At 40.7% G+C, this 16,029-nt stretch overlaps 1 long non-coding RNA gene across 1 annotated transcript; it reads right to left on the minus strand.

Moving 5' to 3' along the window:
• Positions 1–819: 819 nt before the first annotated feature.
• LOC138687238 (uncharacterized) lies at positions 820–15,694 on the minus strand. The gene is made up of 2 exons (XR_011326475.1): positions 15,191–15,694; positions 820–6,981 (listed from the first exon to the last, which is right to left on the minus strand). It is a non-coding gene; the product is annotated as an uncharacterized lncRNA (long non-coding RNA).
• Positions 15,695–16,029: the final 335 nt, after the last annotated feature.

Below are 16,029 nucleotides of genomic sequence, written 5' to 3' on the forward strand. Positions count from 1 at the left end.
CTAGCTATGGCAAATTGGGAAACAGTGAGACACAGATAAAATTCATATGACAGATAAATGGGTATTTCTATGAGAGTGTTCAAAAGAATTTTCTTCGTAAACAAGATAATCTTGGGATGACCATGCTGAGGATCACAGCTTAAAATAAATAGTAATAAAATTTAGAATTTATTTGTGAGCATCCAAGTATTTTATGCTTTTTCATAAACACTGCAAGCACAAAAAATGAGAGTTCATTCATTTCCCAAGTATTTTTATTATTGCTTCTCTAGAACACCTGGGTTATTTCCTCATTCAGTTTAAGACCTTTCATCATCTCTTTATCTAATCTCAGAACAGCATGGGATCCTACTTCCACTAATCTATCTTACATGTTTAGTGGAAGCTGATGGCAAGATAGGAAGGGGAGTTAAAAGATACGATTTTAATGAAAAGCAATGATCAAAATATTTGGTACACTATTTGGAGTACAAAATGAAGGCCACAATTTAAAATGCTTCACAGGCTTTCTGTATGCTGTAGACTAGATAATGTCTACATAATAATGTACATTATCTTCTTGGCCACCGAGGTGGCAATTTGCCACATGGATGCTATTGTTTAGTGGTTTCAGCAAGATCCTGGAATCATGAACTATGAGACAACACTGAATGGCATTTGTTACAAGCTTTTCCTCCAATATATGAGACTACACGTACAGATTTCTTTTTAAATGGATTTGGGTTGCCTCTGGTTGTACAAAGAGATTGATTCCTATGAAGTGAGAAAGCTCTGGTGTATCGCTTTGTAAGACTGACATGACAACATGACAGACATGGCTTCATATGAACACGTTATTTATTAGATTATGAGCAAAGTTGAACACTGTCATGTGCTGGGGGAAGAACATAGCTCCTCTCTAAAGGAAAACCTGGCTGTGCTGATGAGCAGTAAGAAAGACCCCTGGGGACATGTAGCAGGAATGATGCACAGGGGCTCTAGGTGTGGATTTTCCTTGCTCGTTGTAGTGTTTGTCCATACGTTATCTTCCCTTTATGTACCATTTTGTAATATTTTTTTTCAGTCAAAGATTTCAAAAATCTGCTTGTATTAGTAAAGATAGCTCATCCCTTACATAGTAAAAAGGGGCTAATACAATAAAGGGAAAAGATATTTGCAAGTCAACTCCTCCTCTTCGGAAGCAAACTGGAAGCCTATGGAAAACACGTATATTTCATGTTAAAGCCCAGGAGATAATTAATTCATAAAACTAGCGATTCAGATAATCAGCTGAGCAGAAAACAAATTATTACTAGATAAAAAGAAATGTTGCACAAAGTATGTTATAAATCCTACCTTTTTCTGGAACTGAAACGAGTAGCCCTTGCAGGTGCCTCCATTCCCATGGGACCCCAGGGCAGGGTTCTGCTGCCCTGCCTGCACCCCTGCTCCCTGCCTGGGGACAGCCTTATCCCCCTCCTTGGCAGAATGCAGCTCTGACCTTCTCATTTTAATTACCTGGCACCAGAGTACTTGTGGCATTACATTTTCTTCTAGATTGCATTTTTGGACATAATGCCTAAAGCCCATCTAGCAACAGTTAGAGGCATATCTATATCAACATAAACATGTCGGTGCCATCTAATTCAGTTAATTAACTGAAGCACTGTATCACCCTGATGTGGCTATGTTGCTTCTGGGTCCAGAGTTCACAGGCTTGCTGTTATTTAAGATCCCTGCATCCCACTCCACTGTGAAGGTGGATATAATCTGTGTCTCTCATTAGTCTCAGCCAAAGATTTTTTTTCTGCAGCTTACCTAAGTTAGTTTTTCTACTATTTATTTACCTCACTGCAGTGCACATCCTCATGATCGTACATCCTCATTATTGTTCTGTCCTTTCATAAAACCTCCTCCAAGTTTTCTCTGCTGCTTATAGATTGTATAAAGGACTCCTGAGTGTTGAATAACTGATCAGCTGATTTCTGAGCTTATTCTGAAGTGAGTAACTGACAGCAAGCCCACTGTTGTACGTAACTGATGAGAGTGAGAGCCTTCCTCTGGGTCTCATCTGCACCTCCCATATAGTTTACCCTTATTGGTAAACTGCGTCACTGCGTTTGAAATAGGATTTTATTGCAGTGACTCCAATAATGTCAAACTCACCACCAGCACCACTGCTGCTGCTACCACCTTTGAATAACTAGCTTTGAGAAGTGCAGATGGGACCATTCACTAAATCATCCCTTATTTTCTCTGAGCATTTGTTATTCATTGGTATTTTCCAAATAATCCGGATGAGTAACATTCAAACTATAGACTGCTCACAAACCATCCGCTCCCACTATCAGTGTTCATTACTCCTGTTGTGTGACTTGGCTGCCTAAGTTTCTGCTCTTTGATTTTTAAACAGAAGAATAACAACAAGGGAATATAACCATGAATTTTCACATAAAGCATGATTTTTGCTAAAGTTTGTTATTTCAAGACGTGTGCGGTTCAGATACCTGAGAGGATCTGTGTTTTCCTCTGAAAGGACTTACACCCTCCTGAGCCCTCCCAGGGAGCTTACATTGAAAATCCCACCAGGTTTACCATTCAGTGGTGGGGTTTTGCTTCCTTCATATCTGAAGACATTTCTTGATGTGAGGCAGCTGGGAAGTTATTATGGTTATATGTCAGCAGCATGCATGCAGCTCTCTCTGCAAGGTGAAGAAATGCTTGTGTGCTCTCAGGCTCCTCTGCTTTTTTCTTCTCACTTCATTAATCTAATAAAAGATGTTGCCTCTCCTTATAAACTCTATTCACTTTCTGAGGGAACAGAAGGAAGCCGCGGCATTTGCATATTGAACAGAATAGAAATTGTTGCATGAAGCTCCCCAAAGAGCAGATAAAAATAGGAGCATTTATTTGCAGCTGCCAGTGAAATGGAGAGATATGAAACTTTGTTAGTACTTTGCCAGAAACTGGAAATCAGCGGGGAGCAAGAGCCCTGAGATCTCTTCCTGACACAGGGAGCAGATGAATGGATGAGCCAGTATGTTTAGAGATGCCATGAAACGTTTGGAAATGCCAAGAAATTAGCAGGCATTAGACGTCAATGCTCTGGACTATCAAAAACCCTGGGGAAAGGGAAATGGCACTTTACTGGGAGTGGAGCTAAGTTGTAAGAAAGTGGTGGGGTTGTGGTTTTTTCCAATTCATTGTGTTTCCAATGAAGTAACATCAGAGTAACAATGAGGATGTAACCAAAACTGTGAGCAGAAAATAAAGTTACCATAATTAAATATCTGCATCACATTCCGGGTTTGAAGGGGTTAGGAGGAAAGGGATCTGTTTCCAACCACCTAGAACAGGAAGAAAACAAAAAGCATGTGAAAAAGTGGCTCTGCAATGCATCCTTGACAGTTGGAATTGATTTGTTTTTGAAAACGTATTTTCCCTGTGATGTGGCAAGATGTTGGGGAATGAGGAGAACAGAAGTTAGATAAAAATTGGATGCTTCAAGAGACGTGAACGTGCTATGACAAGCCAGGGGCCATCACTTGTTTGTTGTGCAAAGCAGCACTTGCCCAAAGGAGGGGATGTGAAGGGATGCAGTGTTATGAAGCACCACCAGTCCATGGCGGAGCACTGCTGGCAGAGAGCTCCTTCTGTTGCTCACACACTCCTTCCCCTCCTTCAGCCAACACTAAGGTCAGTGACTGCTCCTCAGCTTCCATGCAGGTCAGTCATGAAATCGTCCCATCATTACCCTTCACCACTGTAGGAACAGTGTCCTTGTGGCAACTGAAAAATGAATCACCATCAAAATTAATAAATTTTGACGTAGGTGACCAACTGTCCACACATTTTCTGTGATCACATGCAATACAGGATGGTTTAAAGATATTTCCCCACCTTGTTTTTGAGATATGTGAATCTATTCCTTGCAGAAAGGCTTCTTTTTCTGCCTAGGAGAGTAACATAAGAGTCTATGACTCCACACCAAAGGACCTTGTTTCTCTCAGAGATGTCTCAGTTGAAACATACGGTATATCTCAGTTTGCATTTACCTAAATCTGGTGGCAACTTTAGAGATGCCAGAGTAAAGACTGTCTTAATATTGCTTCATATCATCATCTGAATGATCTTAAAAGAAAACTGTACATATACAAGCCAAACCTGCATGGAAAAGATGAGCAGTAAAATTCTCAATGGTGTTGTCATGACAGCAATGAAAGTCAGTAGATCACCAGTTAAAATGCTCTGTGATTTGAAGCTTCTCCTGAAAAAATGGAAGCTGACTACTCTGACATGAGTTTGTAAGAGTGAAGTGTGTTGCTTTTCTGGAAGAAATTGTACCATATTTAAAAAAATTATATGTTGATATATTTGAAGATTACAAGTGGCAAATAATGCATTGCATCACAAGTAAAGGACTCAAATCTCCAGCAGTTAGACTGAAATAAAGTAGTTCCAAAATTTTCTAGAAACATAATCTTCCATATAAAACTGAAAGTTTTCATGGCGAACTCCCTATCTTGCCACTGAATCCATCATAAATAAATAAAAGAATTATCCTAGCACTGAGTGGTCCAGAATTCTTCAAGATCAGTTTATACAAAAGTGTAGAGGTTTTAAATGGCAAAAAAACTTTCAAGTTATTTAGCAATCTGGTATCAGATAAACATGGAAAGCAAAAAGTGATTTTAACCAGAACTCATTGACTTGCAATCAGGACTGTGCAGGAGACAGACATTCCATTTCACAAAGGATTTTGTGGTTTCCAATCTTGACTTGATTCTGAATCTAAATGAAATATAATAAAATATAGAAAGGAAAACACTGAAAAGTTTTAATTTCAGATTCATAAAAACATTTTTGTTTACTTTTATTTTCCCCTTTTCATCACGAATTATCTCTCTCCCTCATCCTTGGCTAAGTCCATGTCAGTGATCTGTCTTAACCCCTAGCTATTCATTTTCTCTTCTTAATCTCTTCATTTAACTACTCACTCACCAAGTCAGTTATTGCTCTTCTTACTCCACTGACACCACTTTTGTCAAAGCTTTTATAGTCCTTTACATGTCTTGCTCCATCACGAGCTCTCCTGCCTCATCCTCTGAAGCCTGGCAGCTACTTCTGACACTGTCAACTGCATCCTCCTCCAAAGTTTGTGCTTTCTTCACTTTGCCTGCCTTCTAATTCCTGCTTTATAGCAAAAAAAAGTCTTCTGTGGTTACACCAAGTTCTCCTTTCCTTCTTTTGCCCTCTATAACCAGTCTCTCAGTTGCAAACACAAATATCATTGCCGTGTTACATTGACTCATTAAGTCTGTTTCTCTAATAAAGACCACTCTGTCCACCAACAGGGCTGACATCTTTATGTCCATCAGTATCTCTGTGACTCACCCTGTGGCACAGCTTTCATGGCAACAAAACAGAGCTCTACCACAATACAGCACAAATTTCACTTGCTGGTTCATAGTTTTCCAAAAGCACATTTCATTTTAAAGTTGTCAATTGACAATTTTCAAGTTCTGGATGAGTGGAGGATTATACAGGGATAAACATCTCATCAGTTTTACGTGGAATATTCTGAGCACTGTGCTACAGCCAAGAGTCACAGCATGGCACACTTAGAACCTAAATTCACAAAATATAAAGAAAAAGGAGTGTAAAAAGAAGATACTTACCTACAGTCACACAGCAGCTCTGTACCAGATTGCTTTTCACCCTGCCAGAGTCCTGAATTACTGACTCAAACATACACAAGGAATATAACCCTGTATGCATAGATTAACGTATAGCCCTACCATCTCTCTACAAAGTTAAGGAAAATAAAAAGAAATATTTTTAAGCTCCCACAATCCATTGCTGAGAGCATTCTTGGAAGTAAACCCCTTGGTTTAGGATTCATTTTATGCCACAGCTCCTTCAGGGGCAGATTTGTAAAAATGTCCAGGCATCTAATGATGCTGACGGGTTTTCAACTACATTTCTAAAGGTGCTTTTAAAAATTCTGTCATGCAGTTCTCTGTAGCATTTAGGGCCTACATTAATTTCCTTTGCTCTAGTCTTCCCTTCATTTCTTCAGTGTTATTTTTCTAATTTTGTCTATTTATTTTTTGCAAAATATTATGTGGCTCTTGAGAGCAAAGTAGTCTTATAACACTGAGTAGGAGTTTCAGAGCCTCACAAAACCTGAGAAGAAATATGTCCATTGGGTCCTTCCCTATCAGCAGAAAGAAATCTGACCCCAGAAAACTAACACTGATGAATGTCAGGATGGTCTGAGGCTAGGGGTGTAAACTTTACTGCTGTGACAGGGCTCTAGAGTGATGAATTCCCTAAATTAGAGTTGTAGCTGATCAAAAATGATGAATGGGTGCTCAGTACACCCGCTGTAGAAGGTTTGTACACAATTTTCTACGGTGCTGCATTATGCGTGGTTGTACTGCCTTCTTAAACAATGGCATTTTGGCTCTGCAGTGCCAAAACTCAGTACTGTGCCCAGGATAACTAGCGGCCCAGATTTTCAGTCCTAGTTGCCTAGAACTGCATGGCTCAAAGGAAGCGTCTTGGCTTCCTGTAGTACTGAGGACCCACTAGCTTCAAATGAAAGTGCCTTTAGTTTACTTGGGGATGACGTTAACTCTCTTGGGGACGCAGCAAGCAGTAACACAATGCAGCTGCCCAGCCTGTAAGTCAGTGGTATTGTAAGGTTTACGCATTATACGCGATGCTGGAAAAGGGTATATTCTTTGAAACCTTCAGACGAAAGCTTCTCCAGGAAAGTGGGGAATGATGATGAGTATTCCTGTCCCCATCGGAGCTCCTGCTTTCCTCTGAAGCAGCGCGGTGCAGGTTTGGTGGCGTGCGCATCGAGGAGGAGGGGCTGTGCTGTCTTCCCGTGCACGGCTATCATTACTTCTGGCTGCAGATAGCAGCAGAAAACAGCTTGTAATGAGGCTGTGTCGAGATTCGGTGAGCAACCTCAAAGATCAGATCATCTCTCGCCTGTGCGAGCAGGAAAAGGGAAAGTAATTAACTCCAAGCCAAAACCCATGTCATTGCCTTCACCGTGGCAGCGTTGGCAATGTACTGGTGCTGCTTATTTATAATAAGTAGCAGCAGTCTCCTTCCATCCTGGCTGGGCACTTTAGCAGTGAGGATTGGATTAAGTAGTGTCATACAAGCACTGCTGCCCACAGCACCTGATGGCTTTGATGTAAATGAAACAGGAAGCCGTTGCTCTCCGTAGTGAGCCGATGTGCAGGGAAAGTGAGATCTGTAGAGATGGGATTCAATTGTGGGAACTTTGTGGGTGTTAAATGAACCTGCTTTGGAGGGCTGCCAAGGGAGGAGATGCAGGAAAAAATCTGATGAGAGATACCAGGCATGAGAGTTAATTGTGTTTCAGAGGTTGGAGAAAAAGCTAAAATTAAACCATTATCAAAGAAAAGCCTTGGACAGTTTGTTTTAAAACAGAGTTAATGGCTGGAGCCTGCAGAAAACCTAATTAAAAGGGAAAAGAAAACAAATTAGGTTTAAGACTGTGGCAGTGCATTCAGAAACAGTTTTATATATGGATTTTCTGCTCTTTCCTGCTGTATTTCTGTGACTAAAAAAGCCGTTATGGTGAAGCACATTAAAAAGGGTTTGTAGCTAGGTAAGAGCAAGGTATCTTGCATAAGGTTGCAGCATGAAGCCCCATTGCTTATTTTGGTCATCAGAAAGAACAGCTAGAAAGCAGACTTTTATCTCAGAGGTGATACTGAAGCAAAGATCCCAGCTGCTCTGAGCTTCAGGTCACAGGGCCACATCAAGATCAGGGCTGCCAACAAAAACAGAGCAAAATGTAAACCCTACAACCACCCTGAGATGGAATGTATGCGCCATCCTTTTCCTAAGCCCTGTGACTATGGGTGGGAGTTATACTATCTAACTTTACATGTCTGTGCTCCAGATGTTTGCATGTAAACACATCACCATGACCTACCTTTATATCCAAATAAAAGAGATAGGCATTTTCAAAGTGTGATTCAGCTGGCCTAGTTAGACACCTACTTTAGGATGACAAGAATCACACCCTAAACGTGCTTGTCTCCACTGACCTATTAAAGGAATCTAGAGAAATAGCGCTGGCATAACTATATTTATATTCGGTTAGGTTTAACACAACACTGTGAATCACCTGGAAGGGATATTTAGCATGGATTTGAGCTAGTTTCTGTGCTGACTTGTTCAGAAATACAAGCTTTAGAGAGAAGCAAGGATTGTTTTTCTTTATCTCTGTGCTTTTCACTTTCTGTGCTCAGTGGGAGATGAAAGAGTTTCCACCAAAAGTTTAGCCAAAATTTGAGACTTCTTATGAGTTCTTCAGTTGCCTAGAAATACCTCTTATCTTCAAAAACTTGTCTGCCTTCCTGTCCTGGCCCTGCATAGGGCTCACCCTATGCCTTAAGAGTCCTCAAATTCAGCCTTATACAATTGCGTAGGTCACCCCTAAGCTCTTGCTGTGTTTGTGAAATTTGTATGGGAATTTTGCTGGCAGAAAAACTGGTTTGGCCTACCCAAAATTCACCTACAGACTTCCATGGTGAGAGGGGTTATAACTGGTTATTATAAATGTTGCCTTTTTAAGTCAACTCACCAGTGTAATTTTATCATCTTCGGAGTTGTTCTCCATGTTCTAAGGAACATATTACAGCACCAGTGTCATGCATAGACAACTGTTTCATTCGCTGCCCTAAATCACCACATATTGCAAGTCTTCCACAGAGATGAAGATAAATTATTGATGTTTCTGGCTGTAACAAACCAGAGTGAAATAAGAAACAGAGGAAATAAATATCATGAAAGACCAGCAGACCATCTAATATACTGACCTGTGTCTAATACTGGGTAGTATGAGCTGTTTCAAAATCAAGTGAAAGAAATCTTTTAATAGGGAACTACAGAATTACAGGTCAAGGGTTTTTACCTCCCACAGTTACCAGTTATGCAGATATTGGGCCAGGAGACATTTATACCCTCAGTGTTCCTGTCCTAATTTAGGGTTCCTATCCTTCTTCAGTTCTGCCTAACTTTTGGATTCAGAAATACTTTCTAGGAATGAATTCCACCATTAAATTATTTATTACTACAAAACGTTTCCCTTTATCAGCTTTAAATGGGTTGCTTTCAGTTTCATTGGATGTCCCATAGTTCTCATGTTTTCAGGTGAGGCTACACACATGCCCACTCTTTGCCATTCATTGATTTGTACACCTCCATCAGGCCACCATTTATTGATGTCCCTGTTAAATTAATCCATCTCATTCTCATTAGATATCTCTCACAAATTCTTCCTACAACTAGTATTTTCATTGCCTGTTTCTAAGACTCCTTCAATTTCTTCTGTATCTTGAGCTCACACATTATTCAAAGTGAGTATATAATGGTATTTTCTTAGTTATAGTATCAGCTGTCTTCCCATTTCCAAGCAGTGTTGGCTCTTTTCATCCTGCAGAAGAAGGGGCTGAGCTGGAGAGGGTGGTCTTCAGCAGGACTTCCCATGTGACTGCAGCAAACTCTTGAGGAGGATGTGTCGATGGAGTTGTACTCCGTCAGCTTGTATCCCTCACTAGGCACAAAAATGGGACCATGCAACGTATGAGCAGGGAGTGTTGCTGGGCTGCAGCACAGGATTCAATCATACCTCCAAGCTTGCACCCCTAGATACAAGCATGGGCTTTTATATTGACAGATACTTGCTAAAAAAAAAGTGAAATTCAGTGTGAAAAAGAACAGAAAAATAATTTTTGTCAGAGCTGGCATGTCTTCTAGTTACAACGTGAAAATAAGGCATAGGGAGAAATATCCCACAATGGTTCTCAGATCTGAAGCGCAGTAACTTTTCCTGCATAATACAATAGCACCAAGTACATGAGGTCTTCTCAGCATATCAACTCAAGTAACTTTTTTTTTTTTCTAATAAGCAATCATGCAGAGCACAATTACAAACAAATATTTTCACCAAACTAACTTTACAGCATTTCATCTTGAGAATCTCAGAAGTTGACAACTTATGATGTCAACTTTATTTTGAAACATTACAGTAGTGTCACATTTAATTTTTTTAACTGTTATTAATCCAAATATAAATTTTCTATATTAAAACCAGCATCAGTAAAGTGGGTGGTAACATAATAAAAATAACAGAGCAAACAAATGGTTGTCTGTCAACTAGTTGTGAGGAATTATGGATGACAATTTTTCTAACATTTTTAGATGGTCAAATATAAAATTATCCCTGGAGAAAATCTGAGGGAGAAAGGAAAGGATCACCAGTCTGATTAGTTCCAAAAGTGCACAAATACCTAAGGATTTCATTTTTTTATACTCTCAGAAGTTAAGCATCCAAATAGATGTGATGAAGAGCTGCTGCGTCTTTGAATCTCATCTGTAAGATAGGATCATCCTTCTCTATCTCATAGCAGTGATGTGCGTATTGAAGTCACTGGTGACATACTCAGGTATAAGACTGATGAAGCAAGCATTTCCACAAGCAGCTATGTTCTCCTCCTGCTTTGGAGCAGCAGAGGTTCAGTAGGTCTTATCTCATCTGTGACTAAAATCTGGGCTGGCTCTGATGCAACCCCCCTGGGAGAATGATGATCCCTCTTCCCTCCAGGCTGCGCAGTCAAAGCAGCTCTAGCCACAACATGATGCTCAGGTGGAAGCCACTTACTCTTTATGTTGGGAATCTACCAAGCCACCTCTGAACTGCAGGGCTGAGCCGCTGGAGGAGCTTCAGCCTAGCAAGAAAGTCAAAGATAGTTTTGCTGTTGATTTCAGAGTAAGGATTGTCTCAGTCCCTTTGTTGGGCTGTAAACTAGATCACTTCAGAGGATGCAAGTGTGTACAGTCTCTGAAAAGCCACACAAGAGTTAATGCAGTTGAGTGCTCAGTTTTTGTAAGGGTTACAAAAATAATAAGTGTTTTTCTACCTTTCTATTATTTGTCATGAAGAATTAAGCCACCTGGAATAATTAACTCACAAAGGCTGCCTGTGTAAGTGCTGGCAGACAGGGCATGTTGAGCTAGGAAAACTTCCATAGCAAACTATGTATTTGAAAAAAAGGTTTTTTAGTAGATTTTAATAAAGACAAACAGAAAAAAGACAGCAATCATGGAAATGTGTGTGCTGTAATCAGAAATATTTACAGTAAAGATGACATGAAATCTACAAGGAATAATTTATCAACTTTTTAATTTTTGAACAGTTTATGGTTTTCTCTTTCTTTTTTTCAGTAGATTGTTCTCTCTTTTCAGAGACAAAAATGTTAAATCTAGTTTTTCTTTCCTTCCTCTCCCCTAATCTGTTATTTTTCCTTTCAGTGCTCTGATACCCTTTATTACTGTTGGTTTTGCCTTGAATACATTGCATTGTTCACACATGGAAACTTCTGTTTTATCTGGACATTTGGGCAAAGAACGCCAGAAGAGCCATGAATAGCAGCAGCAGCGTGGCAGGGTGAGCAGTACAGAGGAGCACCAGGCAGCGGGGGAGGCTGTGAGGCTTTCCATGGGAGAAAACAAAGTTTTAGAGTTAGGAATGCAGCTAACAGAGGAATAGAAGATGGGAAAGTAGATCAATTCTGCTGTCTCTTCTGTATTGAGGTAAAAAAGGTCATTCATGTGGACAAGAAAGCAGCTCTAGAAACTGGGAGCTGGGATGCACCTGAAGTAATATGGCAAGGGCAGGGCGGGGAAGGGCTCACATGTTTGAACAAGAGGACCGTCTTCCTCTCCGGGACTCTGCAATGTCAGAAATCCACCCCTGGGTTATAAGCCAGAACTCCTCCTACAAAGAGCTCCCTCTTGCCAATCCTCCTCCCAAAAGGAAATTCTGGAGACTGCTATGACAATTTTTATTTTCTCTGCTGGCTTATTAATCCTCTGTGCTCCATCTTGTCTATTTTCCTTTTCTTTCTCTTCCTTTCTGCACACTACATCCTCCTCCATGCAGCATGTAGGCATCTCTAGATTATTCATGTATTATGTCAGCAGCCAGATTTTCATATCTCTCACAGGTGTTTATGAGAACATCTCTCCAATGATCTATGTTCACTCACTGTGAAAGTACAGTTTCAAATTTGCCCTTGAAATGTGAAACAATCAATGTTGGCAGCATTTATTCCTTCCTGTCAAATATTTTTCTCTTTCTAGACTCAATAAACAATTTAAGAATAATGTCTTATGACAGTGATGCTGCAATCCAATAGGGCCTCCTTTGCTTTCTAATTTATCTTACATTTGTTCAAATCAAGGGGTAAGGAATCTAACAGATACCAGTGGCAGCATCTGGCTTGATCATCTCATCACTAATTGGTTCTGTGATTAGTGCAGACAAGCAATGGAGAAGGTGTATACAAGCTTCTAACATTTCTAGGTGAGGGCAGCTTCCAGCCCATCTGTTACGTGATATATCCACTAACTTACTCAGCTTCTCATCTTCTTGATTCTGAGGAATCCTCCTCAGAGACAGGTTAGGATTCTTCTGGGGTTTATTACAGTGACAGTATAGTCTGCTTTTGCATAGTTCACCTGACAGGTAACGTTGCTCCCTGCAGTAGACACCAAACCAGTTTGCCAGGAGGTTAGTCTACATACCTCCACTTGCAACATTATCAGCCCAGGCTGACAAATAACCATTTGAAGTATTTTTAGTGCTCATGAAAAGTCCAAGATTAGGTATAGAAAACTTCAGTTTAACTGTTGAACCAGTGCAGCAGCATAGTCTGAATTCCCCTCAGACATCACTGGACAGACTAAATAAAATAAAGTCAAGTAATTTGTCATATCCATTTAATTTTTGGCCCTCCCTGCAAAGAGGAATACACTTACAACAGTGCTATGTGTTATCAATCATTATCTCTTTTTTTATCTCAGTGAATTTTGGGTCAAAAATCAAAGCTTTGGGGCTGTCTCTAAGTGCTCAAGAGTTTAATTCAGATGTCTTTGACATTAGGGCAATTACTTACAAGAAAAACCCATTAAATCTTGTTTCTCTGAACATAGTTGGAGCCAAGCAACTTGAGTTTTTGCTCCAAATCTAATTCACACAACACTCAACTGAAAAGACCACAACCAATCCTCTGTCCAGAGAACCACATTTCCGAGCCTGCTTTTGCTTCCTGCTTTTCTGCCTCCTTCCACCCATACCCAAAGCACTGCTCAATGAAACTGCGGACCTTCACGGTTGTGCTCTGCTTTGAAGGTTGTTGTATAAAGAAATTTGTCTCTTTTTACTGTCCGATAGTCTGAGCTCAACCACAATACTATTTTTGAGGATAAATATAATTAAATAATTAATTAGCTACAGGGATTAATGGTATGCTGTAGGACCAGGTATCGTGAGAATCCTACAAGCTATTCCCCACAGTTCCACCAAAATAACATTGGCCCATCTACAGAAAACCCTGTTTTAGCTCTAAGTTTCCCACAAGCACAAGTTGTCAGCAAGCACACTTAATTTGCCAGAAGACATGTCTGGTTAGTAAAGTGGATAAATTAGTGTTATAAATGTCAACCAGATCTGATGCTCCTTTTTCTGAGGATTACATCTGCAGGACTTTCTCCTCCACAGTGATATTCAGACGACTCATTTTTTCTCACAGTTTGAAGTGATTCCAGAAAAGTAGAGCATCCGGTTCTGTCAAGTACTGAGGAAAATCAGCAGGAAATAATAGCTGGGGTAAGGCTGACACAAGTGAATAAGGCATGCAAGATGTTGCTCCACAGAAACCTACCACACTTAAAAGGGAGAATGGTAAAATTTATAAAGAGCACTGCAAGCTCTTATAGCATAGAACTGGGTTTGGTCAGACAGACATTGTCCTAGTCCTTCATCTTTTATGTAGATGTACAGAGAAACCCAAGCAGAAGTTTAATTCAGTTTGCACTTTTGATCTGCCATTCGTTTTAAAAAACCCTTTTGGAAGACGTGAGTGCAACCTAGCTACCTGTCATTTGCCTTCTTCAGAGGATCAAAGGCTTAATCTGGTCTGGAAATGGTCCCTACCTCTCAGCAATGACATAACAAATATGATACAGTAACCTCTGAAGGGATGCTGAGGAACTAAAGTGAATGCTATGGAGACAATCCTCAGTAGCTAGACTCTCTGCTGCTAGTCCTAAAGCATTTAACTGCAGTGTAGAATACTCTGCTGCCCCTGATGAATATGCGATAAGTGCCATTTTCAGTATATTACAGCTTTTTAGACAGCTGCTCGCCCTTATTGTCATGCCTATTGCAGTTTCCTTTCCACTGCCGATCCTGAAAAGTTAAATATAGCCTTCTGAGATAGAGCAGTCCTGGAAAAGGTACCACTTGTTGGATCTGGTATGTGCTTTTATTCTCGTCAATTCCTCATTCTTTTTGATCCTGACGTATAATCCCTCTTAAATGGGTCCCTTTATGCTATAATTTGGAGCTGTTCCACTTGATAATTTATGCTATCGTCACTAGTTAACATGATCCCTAATCTCTGTAGCTTTTATCAAGCTTTTATCAGAGGTACCGTTTGGAGTTGTTTGTATTAATAATAGTTAAGAGCACTGACTTGGAGGGATGGTGTCTGTTGCCTCCGTGCCCAGCCACTCCAGGGGGTGACCTTCTCTCCCATACAAAGCAGCAGCTAATGAAAAAGCACCTCCGCCTTTTCTTGTTTTCAGGTTCACACATCCTCGAACATATACTAGTTTAAAGTTTGTTTGACATCTTAGATCAGCTGAAGGTTGTAAGTAATTTAAAGTCATTCATCTAAGTCAGCACCTAAAATGAAAGCAGTAATGGTTTATTCCATAGGGAGTTACTTGTGAGCAGCTAAAAGTGTGTAACAGTCCATTGCACAGTGCAAAGCCCAGCTCAGTAGAAAGTAGATGAAAACCTATACAGAGTTTAAAGGGCATCAGCAAGTATTCATTTTACCCCAGACAGTCAGTACAGGGGCCACTTGTCTTTTTATCAACGGTATCTGATAACATGAAGAAATTAATAATTTACAGAGGGCAGGCAGTACTTTTCCATTAGAAGCTGTGTGCAAAGGAAGAAAGAACTGCTGGCACAGGCCAGAATGCTCCCCACAAGGTCGTTCTGCCTCAGTGCTGCAAATGTGTTTCTTTTTAACCCTTTCATAATCAAGAAAAGATACAGCTCTGAATTACATGCATATTTTACCTTATTGAGTGCAGAAAATAGCCCACAGCTGTGCTGGACTTCAGGCCTTTGGTATCCTCCGGTCTTTCAAGCTGTGCAGCTTTGGATCTAGCAGTTCCTGAGGTGGGAGATGTCACGGGAACCCTTGATGCTTTGGGGACAAGCCGAAGGTCTTATTCAGCCCCACTGTCGCTGTGGAGCTGACACACTAAAACTCGACAGGTTACTCAGTGGGCAAAAGAACTGATGAAACGCAGTTTCACCCAAGCTATGCATCCTTTGCCCCCCAGTCTTGACCTCTTACTCCATCCCTTCATGCACCCTGTGGTATGCCCCGGTGCAGGGGACGTCCACGCCGTGGCTGCCAGCAGCTGCCTGTGTGCCCCTTGCCTAGCCAGCGCACATACATTAACGTGGGCACTGCCAAACAGGACACACCATCGCTGCCTCCGACCTGCCTTTTCCTCGGTACCAGTCTGGATCTCCTCCCTCAGCTCGGACACCGCCTCTCGTGTAACATCTCGGGTTGCAATTATCTCTGAGCCTTCAGTGGCTCTTTCCTGTTCAGCTGAGGTTCTGAGGGAGTGGAGAAGAAGGGACAAGCAGACCCTCAGCGCGAGGACAGAGGTTTGCCACGTCATCCTAGGAAGCCAAGCTAAAACAATAAAAAAGCTCACCTGGGCCATACACTAATGAAATATTATGGCTACATACTTGAAAGAGCATGAAATGTTAACACCAGGATTCCTACAGAAACACCATCTTCTGTTACATGCCCAGCATAGTCTTTGATTAAAGCTGTTAAAACTATAGTCTATCATACATCCGTTTATGTTGTTAAGCACATACCATAAAATGTA

Source organism: Haliaeetus albicilla, chromosome 1 (assembly GCF_947461875.1).
Source record: "Haliaeetus albicilla chromosome 1, bHalAlb1.1, whole genome shotgun sequence".
In the NCBI taxonomy this organism is placed as follows: Eukaryota; Metazoa; Chordata; class Aves; order Accipitriformes; family Accipitridae; genus Haliaeetus; species Haliaeetus albicilla.